The sequence below is a fragment of the Spea bombifrons genome, chromosome 3 (genome assembly GCF_027358695.1).
Source record: "Spea bombifrons isolate aSpeBom1 chromosome 3, aSpeBom1.2.pri, whole genome shotgun sequence".
NCBI lineage: Eukaryota > Metazoa > Chordata > Amphibia > Anura > Pelobatidae > Spea > Spea bombifrons.
This window is the reverse complement of record NC_071089.1, coordinates 11,301,205-11,312,199: the sequence shown is the minus strand read 5'-3', so window position 1 is coordinate 11,312,199 and position 10,995 is coordinate 11,301,205. Positions and strand designations below refer to the sequence as shown.

The 10,995-nt window shown below is 37.7% G+C and overlaps 1 non-coding gene across 1 annotated transcript; it reads right to left on the bottom strand.

Moving 5' to 3' along the window:
* Positions 1 to 10,755: 10,755 nt before the first annotated feature.
* Positions 10,756 to 10,849, bottom strand: TRNAI-UAU (transfer RNA isoleucine (anticodon UAU)). The gene is made up of 2 exons: positions 10,812 to 10,849; positions 10,756 to 10,791 (listed from the first exon to the last, which is right to left on the bottom strand). It is a non-coding gene; the product is annotated as a tRNA-Ile (tRNA).
* Positions 10,850 to 10,995: the final 146 nt, after the last annotated feature.

The following is a 10,995-nucleotide window of genomic DNA, read 5'->3' as shown; positions in this document are numbered from 1 at the left end:
CACAAAAGTATGACTCCTCGAAGTGTATTTATGGAACAGTATGAGACCAATTTACTCTTTAAGAGTTGTACAGCTAACACGGGTATTGCTACATTATTGACTTAACAAACATTGTATGATTACAGAAAACATTGTAGAGAACCTCAGAATACATCTCCATTGAAATGGTATGGTGCTTGTTATATTTGTGTCAATAAAGGATGCCTTAATGTAAAAGTACATATATTCATATGGATTGTTTTTCAAGATTATATCACGTTAGGGGCATATTTTTTTTTTTCATTTCAATTTAACGTCAGAGAGCTGTTTTGCTTGCATAATCCGTGCTGACTTTCTTGATGAACTGGTTGTCATTATGAGTGGCTTGCATACATCCAAATATTAAACACAAACGTTCCAGAAAAGCTATTCAAATTTACAGATAGTTAATATATAATGTAGATTAATGCAGCATTCCTAATGCAAATATAACCCTCATATTATCCCCTTTTTAACACTGTATATTGAAATAACAGCAATATAATAGAATTTGGTGCAGAGGCAATCGGTGTAAAATTTTCCCTGAGCAAGGTAACATTGATTCCATTTTGTTTTCATTCTATTTGGTCGTTTTGCACTTTACTATGTTTTTTTCATCGTTTGTATGTATATATACATTGGTAACAAATGCAGCCCCAGACTTGCAAGGAACCTTCCCCATGCTTCATTGCTGCCCGCAAACAGTCATTGTTGTACCGCTCACTAGCCTTTCGGTGAACAAACTGCCTTCTGATTTAAAATTTTGACTTATCATTCCAGAACACCTGCTGCCATTTTTCTGCACCCTAGTTTATGTGTTCATGTTGGAGCACGTCCGATCAGACTTTTCCAGAGGGTGTACTAGAGTCCCACTGTTTTCTGCTGGACATCTTCTGATTGTGAAGTAAAATAAGCATGATGTGCCTTTCATTACCCTGGCTGACCACTGTGGTCTTTAAATTACCTGTTTCTTCAAATGAACTTGGACAGAACATTTGGAAACCCCTGTCTGTCTTGAAATGTATGCCTGGGAGAGTCGTTGCTGATGCAGTATAACTACTTGTACCTTGTTGCTGTGCTCAGTCTTGCCATGGTAACTTCAGTAACCTCACCTTGTTAGTGAGTTTGGCTTTAGTGAGTTTTATTTCTCATACATAGCTGTTTCTGTTAACGATTGGGTTTCAAGCTACATATTAACCCCTTACGGACAATGGGCGGTCCCTAAACCCATTGAAAACAATGCATTTTTGTCATTAAGGGGTTAAATTGATCATTAGCACCTGCTTGGTGTCATTGTTTACTCATCCACCTAACTATATGCCTACAAAATCCCTGACTTTGAGGAATGCATGCTGTTTTGAAAGCAAAACCTGGTAACACCAAATATTTGATTTCGATTTTTCTTCTGTTTAATCGCTTTGCATTTTGTTAAACGATAAAGCCAAACTATTAACATGTCTGTTTTTCAAAGCATTCCTACTTCACAGCATGACCGGAGATGACGAGGCCACCGGCCATCTGATGACATTAAGTGCGGCTGACGGCTGGACATGCTTGATAAAAACCTATACAAGGAAAAATGAAAATGAGTCTTTTCTTAAAGAGTTAAAGAGTTTCACCGTCAGTGGATGTGATTCATTACTGGTTCATAGAAGAAAGCCTACACTAGGTTTGCAATAACAACTTCAGGTCTTACTGTTAGCGTACGAGTCACAGAAGATCGGAATGCATACCGAGTTCTGTGGCCCTCGAAACACCACTTTAACTGTAAGCTAATGCAATAAACTGTTTTTGTTAGATGGAAATAGCATTGGACGCATCCAAAAGAAATAGAAAATAACAAGCCAACCTTCAGAAAACACTCGGAATATGTTAGAACTGTTTAATGCCTGGGGAAAATTAGGTTTCAGAACATCTAATCTTTCCATTAAGTGTTCCTTCCTTCCTGGAAATCGTGGTATTTATAGCACAGGCCTCAAACATGTAGAGATAATGTTTAAGGTAATATTTATTACTTTACCACACAGTGATCCTCAGAGGACTCAATTAAACTATGTCTTTAATTACCTTCAATTAATGAAAGTGAATTGAAGTGGGTTGAGTGAGTAGGAGAATCAAATAAAAATACTGTATCGGGAAATGATTCGGCTAAGCCATGAGTGATACATAATGCTTTAACCCCTTAATGACAAAGCCCGTACATGTACAGGCTCAAAATGCATTGTTTTCAACTGGTTTAGGGACCGCCCATTGTCCTTAAGGGGTTAAATGCAATCTTCCGCTGAGAGAGATACTAATTCAGTGTAATTGGGTTAGGCTTCATTGGAGATGTAGAGATATTTTCTAAATGTTATAACGAAAGATTGGAGCTTTCACCTCCGTATATGTAATAAAGCTATATTACCAATGTGTAAATAATTAGTCGTATAACAAAATGATGGAAAAACAATAATCTAACTATTCATTTACACAGCAGAAAACACAATATCAAGGTATTCGTTATTTTTCGTTAACACACATGGTGGCGGCAGGGAAATATTTAGTCATACTACATGCTAAGGTTATGAATTAAAGGATTGTCATTTTTTTCCTGTGGCTAAGGAACACGCGTAGAATATATTAGTGATGTTTACTGCAAAAAATAAATTTAAACATTTGTTTTATCCGCGCTACAATTTCCGTTATAACATTCATTATTTTAGCTGTTGCAATATTGTCATAAATATGAAGCATAATTTATTCCTAAAGATATTCATAATGAAACTCATAAGAAACCTTTTACCAAACTGATGATAAATCATTGTTCATTCCCAAATATATTCAAATGTATCAATATACCTTATTTTCGGGCCGTTACAGAATTTCCAAAAGAGTTAGAGTTTATGCATAAAGTAAAAAAATAAAATGATTATGGTGCAAAGTCTAAAAAGTTTCGCTATTGCTGTGATGAATTCCAGAATTCCAGATTTCAGAAACCTTTTTGGGTAAAAATAAGAAGGAACCTAAAGTTTTTGGGGTTATAAGTAACCATGATTGCCATGATATATATTAATTGGAAGCAGCAGAGCACAAAATACAGGTTTGATTGTGCCGTTTAAACCTTCTGATGGAACTTGTGCCCCAGGGCTAGTAAGATAATGGAAAAAACTGCATGTAGTAGCATGGGCCAAATGTGTTATACATCAGCTTGTTTGAGAGAAGATTCAGAACAGGAACTTCCTAAATGCAACTTATTAACTATTCCTCATACATACTGTAGTATATATATCAAAATGGTATAGCAATAAATGGGATTTCGAATATGATTCTAAACCGACATACAGCTTAACTAAATATAACATCCAATTAACTATATTTAAAGTAAATTCCATCAAGTTCAACTCTTCTACCTATCACTCCTGCTTTTGATCCAAAAGAAGGCAAAAAAAAAACCCAATTAAGTAATTTTTGGGGATTTTGCCACTTAGGGAGAAAAGATTCCTTCTAGACGCCAAAAGGCAATCCGATTTCTCCTTGGATCAAAGAGGCCTGTCACATCTTAAAATGTTTATGTTACATTAACACATCTGTTTCTAGGATGCGTAAACTATTTATTTCAAATGTTTCAGCAAAAAAATATTTTAATTATAGATTGCGTATTAGCTATTGGCAAACATTAAATGGTGCAAAGATGAAAACAAGTCATCAATCATATAGAGGTGATAAGGGGCATCGTCAGAGATATTTTGTTTACAGCTAAAGAGGTGGGTTGAAACGCTGCCTTATCTTCTAATTGTCTCTGCATAAGACCAAAATGTATTTGTCTCTTTTTTGCTCTCTTGCAGTGATATATTCTGGACTAGTCCCACTAGGCCAAATGTGACAGTTCCAGGGGGGGCAGCAGCCCCGTTGCTGCCAAACTGGGGGGGGGGGTAGCCCCCCGCTATCACGCTATTCAATGGGCCGGTTACTTTCTCTCTCCCCTCTCTTTAGTTATATATGATTACTGATAAACTGTTGGTGGTGGGTTTTCCATTTCACATAGAGAATTTATATTTTATAAGTTCTCTGTTCTTGCTGAATACATATTTATGTTATTACAATCTAAAATATCAAATTTCACATAAATCAGAAGAATTAAGCTACCGAATACAATATTAAATGGAACCATAAATGATAAAATATTTATCATTAAAATAAAATAGTCTTTTCTATTTTTGAAATCCTCCAATGGCTATCTATTACCTATTACCTTAACAATTAAATCTAAAATCCTTGTGCTAACATATAAGGCCCTCTATATCACTGATCCGCCCTCATAATAAATACTCCCCTACTCAATGTTTATGTTCTTCCCATGGACTTATGTTGTCCTCCTCACTTTTCACCTCTTCCTTCTGCCCCATACCTCTGGAACCTACCTCCACTGAACCATCAGCTTTCACCCTCCCAACATTAAAGAAACATCTCAAAACCCACTTCTTCATAGAAGCGGTACTTTCTTAGTTAGCAGGGCTCTCTCCACCTAATGTGTCAGTTTGTCTTAGTCTGTCAATTATAGTCTCGTCAGACCCCTTGAGTTTATGTATTGTATAAAGTGCTATATAAATAAAAGATAATAATATTCATTTTTTTAATGTTCAAATTGTTTAAATATACAGCAAACACCCATTTTAGGAAATTGGTTACAAATTTAATTGTATTGTTTGTAGAAGGTGAATAACAAACTGAATTACAAAGTTGAAGTTGGGTGAGCTACATGTGACACATGATTCTTAACACTATCCCTGAGCTGCATTTTAACTTTTTTCTCAGTATTATACAGTTTTCCTTCTCCTGTGATAAACATTCTTATTCCCACTCCTTTTTTTTCAAATCTGAGAATTTGTTTGCTAACGGCTGACTTTCTAGGCCAGATAAACTTGGAACGTTATGGAATTTGCAGGTTCTTGCCAGCCCTGCAATTCTCTCTGCTGAGCAAAGTTTTTTCGAGCTGAAACCCACTGACTTTAAACCCGATAAACCTTGCATTGTGGTTTGTAACAGAATTGATCTTAAATGATTTGAATATTTTAAACGTAAATTAAACCCTCAGTGTTATTCTATGGAGATTATTTTAAAGTTGGCTAACAGGCATTATTGAATGACACAGGAGTTTGCCAGTGGATTTTAACTAAACTTCAGTTGTTAACATATTTCTTTGTGCATTGGACTCTACACAACTACACAACACTGCACAAAAACATTACAAAGCCACAACGTGTGAAATATCCAATGTAGCCATATATTCCTTATGGACCATGCAATATGTTTGAATATAGTTGACCCACCTATTCAGAAAAGTATTCAACCTTCTCCTCCTAATAGTCTCACCAGTATCCTAAAGGAGCCATCTGACATGCCCATCTGCAAGATCAACACAGAGTCCTCCATACAGACTTTACTACAAGCAACTCGCTCAAGTCTTCTACTCCTTGCCTACTGTAACAGCGCAAAACTTTATATATAAATGTAATTAATTAAATGTACAAAGCCAGATTAACAGAAGAGCACACGGAGCAATAGCTCCAGGACCTCGGCATTCTGAGAGAGCAGGCAGGATTAACAGGGGTCACATCACTTTGTGTGACCTTGCGGTAGTAGCGCAGTTGCTCATCCCAGGCTGAGGGAGGAAAGAATAGAAGAGAAGAAGAAGAAAAAAAGAGGAAGAAAGAAGAGAAAAAGAGAGAAAAGAGCTTGCTAAGGCAGGAAATGGAGAAGAGACTCTGTATAATTGGCCCAGTGCCCAAAACTCGTTAATCTCGCCTTGGTCCTGTATTACACTTTTATAAAGACCATAATAAAAAAAGGAAAGTTTGTTTTATCATTGACCAAGATTTGTATTGACCAATTTTATTAAAGTTTCATATCTTTTGGGCTTACATGCAAATAAGCAGAAACAGTGTCATGATTTTATATATTGCTGATTTAATCTTCAGCAAACAGCACAGATGAATTGAAATAAACCAGAATGCTGATAAATTAGTCCTGTTTTCTCTTTGAACAAATGTATTTAATGATACTACAAAGATCTTAGAGCTATACACTGGAAAGATTTGTGTTAGATTTTTTGGCAGAACATTAGTTGTACAATAAAACTTAACTTTTATTAATGTGTTGTGTCTGGAGAGAGCAATGCTGCCATCACATGGCCAGCTTAAGTAAATATTATTTAAGTGAATAAAAGGAAAGTTTCATAGAGCACTAGAAATACTGCAGCAATTTTTTCATACTATTGACTTGATAATAGTATAACTCCATTTTATGACATATAAATAGATGTAAGAGTTCTTAGAGTCAGTGATGTATTTACCTTCGGTGCTGCCCTAGGCCTAACCCCTGGGCAGCGCCACCTGTCGACCCCTCCTCACCACAATCCTTACTTCTGGGCATCATTTGCTACTGCAGAGTGCCAGGAAAACGGATGAACAAACACACACAGCAGGACAGGCTCTGCCACACCGACACCCAAACACACACACACACATACCAGCACAGGCTCTGCCACAATGACACCCAAGCACACACACACCAGGACAGGCTCTGCCACACCGACACACAAACACACACACACCAGGACAGGCTCTGCCACACCTGCTCTGTCGTTGACCCCCCCCTTTTGTGTTTTTGCCCCCTTGTGTATCGCCCCCAGCAAGTACTGTGTGTATTTATGCCCTCAGACTGCCCCTTGCTTTAGTATTGATTTATGTAATGACCCCAGCTGCCCCCTTGTGTATTGATGCCGCCAACCCAGATTGGTTCCCTTCCATCAGTCTATTCATCCCCCATATTGCAGGGATGGTGAGCAATATGTAAATATTTTATGAGTCCTGGAAAACATGGCCGCCCTAATGCCCCCACACGCTTGTGTATTGCCACCAGTCAGCCCCACATTGTATATTTATCCCACCATCCAGCCCCACATTGTATATTTATCCCACCATCCAGCCCCTCCTTTAGTATTGATTTATGTGATGCCCACAGCCAGAACCCCCTTGTGAATTAATGCCCCCAGATTACATCCACACCCAGATAGGAAGCATAGGATTTGCCATCTTTGCCCCCAAACAGCCTGCTGTGGCATCCTAGCCTCAAACAGCCCCCCCCTGTGCAATGCTTCTTCCTCACTTAGACATCCATGCTATCACACATATTCATTAGTTCCCTTATTTACAGACTCATTCATTCCCTCATTCACAGATACTCAGTCACAAATATTCATTCCCTCAATCACACATACTAATTCATACAGCCTCAACCACCCCCACCCCCTTCCCCTTTCCCCTTCCTCCTTCCTGAACTGCAGATCTCTTGGTGCCACTCGCAGACTTCAGCAGGGGCCACTGCTTCGCTCTGTGTTGCTTGAACTCTGTGTAAACAATATCTGTTGTACCGCCATGTGGAAGCAGGAACAGAGATGCACTGCCGCTTGCACAATAGGTAAACACAGGTGAGCAGCAGGGCCCCTGCAGAAGTGATCGCGGGGGTTGGGATCCCTTCAGGCTTTTGCCCTGCATTAAAAACAGCCCTGTGTATATAGTAATTTACACTTCATGACCAAAAGTATATGGATACCCCTCTTAATTATTGAGTTTGGGTTTTCAGACACACTGATTCCAATAGGTGGTGCTGCCACAACCACAAGGGATTCTGGGTAGGCGCATGCAAATAAGGTTAACAATTATCACCTTTTGCCTCTATATCCACTTTATACACGGATCCCTTGAAAGGACAGCCTTTAGACAAAACTCGGTAAGAGGTGCAATAGCCAGATCACCACTGTAAAGTGGATTTAGAGTTTTGTCTAAAGGCTGTCTTGTACAGCGGGCAATTACTTTCAAGGGATTCATTTATAAAGTGGATATAGAGGCAAAAGGTGATAATTGTTAACCTTGTGGTTGTGGCAGTACTATGAGATTTCTGAGGGAACAACAAGCCTTCTGGCTTGTCTGGTGTCTGTAGATGAGTGTTTAATAATGCTTCTACATACCCCTAATTTTTAGTGGAAGGGTTTTCCATCACCTTTACCCACCATAACTTATGTAATTAAAATAAAATGTGCACTAACAGCGAGACTTGTGCACTTGTTTTCGGATGATTTTTATTTATATGAAAGTTTTGTATGTTTGTATGTATAAACAGAAATAAGGGCGATATCCAATGAAACTGACGAAAGCGAACTGCAAAAGTACAGAAAATTTGTCATGATTTGTTCATTTGTCACCACGTGTATCCCCCACAAGTGGGAGGGTCTGTGTGTGGGAGGGTACATATCAATGCTTGAATATGTAGAGTAGCCAAGAAAAGAGGGTGGTCTCATTGATGATGATGGCTGTGATTGATGGGTCCAGCAACCTGTGGGAGTTTGTCCTTCATTTTTTCAGTCTGGCCAATCAGCATTTACAAGGGGAGGGACAAGCATTAGATATATAAGTGAGCTGACGCCATTTTAACTTGTTGGTAGCAGCAGTTACAGACTGACGGGAGTTGGCGTGTGACACAGTGACAGCTTAGCAGAGGCTGAGATTGATGCTCATTACTCATATACAATGCTGCAAGTTAATGAATGGTTTATTTTAGTGCAAATGTACTGATGTGGGGTGGATTGGAGAAACTGTAGTGATTGCAGGGACTGCAGCAGAAATTTTTCTCCTGTTCCTGAGTAGTTGAGACTGCCAAGGTCTGTGATGGCAGCTAGTGTAGTAGATAGAATTATTTTAGCTTTTAGTATTGAACCTTCAATATAAACTTTAAGGTCTAAGAAGTGTACTTCTGACTTACTGAAAGTAGAACTAAGTTTAATGATTGTTGTTTAAAAATTGAAATTATTTCTTAAGACACAGATCGGTACCTTGCCAAATAAACAACATATCATCGATGTACCGCCAACATGACACCAGATGTGCACTCTTTACAACTGCGTGTTTGTCTACTCTACACATGTGTTTTATGTTTTAGAGAGTATTTTTTAATTCATGTATGTTTTTAGCCTTAGCCTTAGCCTTATATATATATATATATATATATATATATATATATATATATATATATACATACATATATATATATATTTTTAATCTTAGCCAGTTAAGGATTTCAGAAGATATTTTTGGACTTCAGATCTGGTTTTTAATGTAAGTGTGGATATTTGCTTAAATGTTACATCTTAGCATTTTAATTGGCAACAATTTACTTGAATTCCATTTAGATAATATAAATGTCATGATTAATTGGAATGCTATATTTTCATTTTTATGTAAAAAACCTGACTAATTACTTTTCGGTAATTGGAACCCCAAGACAACTTCCGTGCACAAGTATGCAAAAATCTTTGTTAGAATAAATAAATATGCTTAATGTCAAGTACACATTGAACTTAAAAACATATAATGAACACTTACTGCAATTCTACAACTAATTAACTTTAAATGTATTTTTTTTCGATGTTTAAAAACTTTTTCAATGTTTATAAACCAAATGTCACTTTCCTGCAAGGAGATTTGATCAAATTGAAGCACTGGGTGAGTTTTAATGCTGACAAATGCAAAGCTATGCACTTTGGAAACAGATATTGTGATGCTGTAAACCCCAGGGAGATGATTTGTTTGGCATTTGGGTGCAGGTGCTATACAAGTCGTGCATATGGGTCCCTGGGGTGGAGCAATTGGAGGGCAGGGTGGGGCAATGCTCCGTTCCGCCTTCCAGTGTAAAATCCGTGCCGGCTTTCACAAGAAGCTGGAGGTCTGCAGGATCCAGACCAGGATTCCTATGTGAGAAGACTTTAGGTGACACCTACCAAGTGTCCCTCTTGGGACAGTCCATCTTATGTCCTCAAATCAGCCCATTCCTCTTTCCTCTCCTGATGTTATCTGTTATCTGTGTTCTACAGTCCTAAAAGTCATAATAATCTGTATAGAAACGGTGGAAAATATTAAATAAATTACATTTTCTTGGTTTCAATGCCTTACTTGGTTACATCCATAATTATCTAGAGGTCACAACTATTATTGAGTCCCTTATTAATTTACAGAGGCATATTCTAAGGATGCACACCCTAAAACAAAGGAGCCCCTCTTTGGCCATTTGGAATGTTGGGAGGTATGCTATTGGAGGGATCTATACCGGCAGCAACAGATACCTTCTCGTCCATCAAGCCGTGTTGTAAATCCTTGTGGAATATGAAGGTGCTATACAAATTAATAATAATATGACCTAGGACATATTTGGCCTTCTGCTCTTTTTATCTTATTTTTTTAAATGTCATATAGCTAAACAGATCCTGTCTAGAGGGATTCATTTTTTTTTAATTTTTTATTGTCATGGCTGGCTAATGTTTTTCCCTTTAGCATAGTAAATATATCAACAAAATAATAAAAAAAATCCAATTCCCATCATATACAAAAATGTTACTTTTTGTGATTTTTTTTTCCAATAATAGCAAAAGGAAAGGCCAATGTATTTTTAATGACAAGGTATTAATTAAACAGAAATAGTAAACTGACCTCAAGGGGCATTTATCATATTATTGCTAATGCAGGAGAGTCAGTTCAGGTTAATTTTATTTTCCAATTTAAACCCTAATGAAAAAAAGCCTTAAAACAGATTCACTGACACTCCACCCTCCGCTTTATATATTGTACAGTCAAAGTGTGAATGTATCAGCAGTTATAGCTCTGTCTACAAACTTTTATTAATCCCAAAAGAAAAATTAAAAGATTGTGCTCCAGGTGAGGCTCGAACTCACAACCTCGGCATTGCTCTGCATTGTACTGCTGTATAAGTACCGCGCGCTAACCGATTGCGCCACTGGAGCCCTGACATGTTTTCATGCAGAACGCTTTATCAGCCATATAAGACGGCGTCCGTTACGTCATCTAGAACGGCCCCTTTTTTTATGGATTTTCAAAATTTGCGTTCACCGGAGGTTATTACTGAGGATGTGAGAGGAACAAGGTAGGC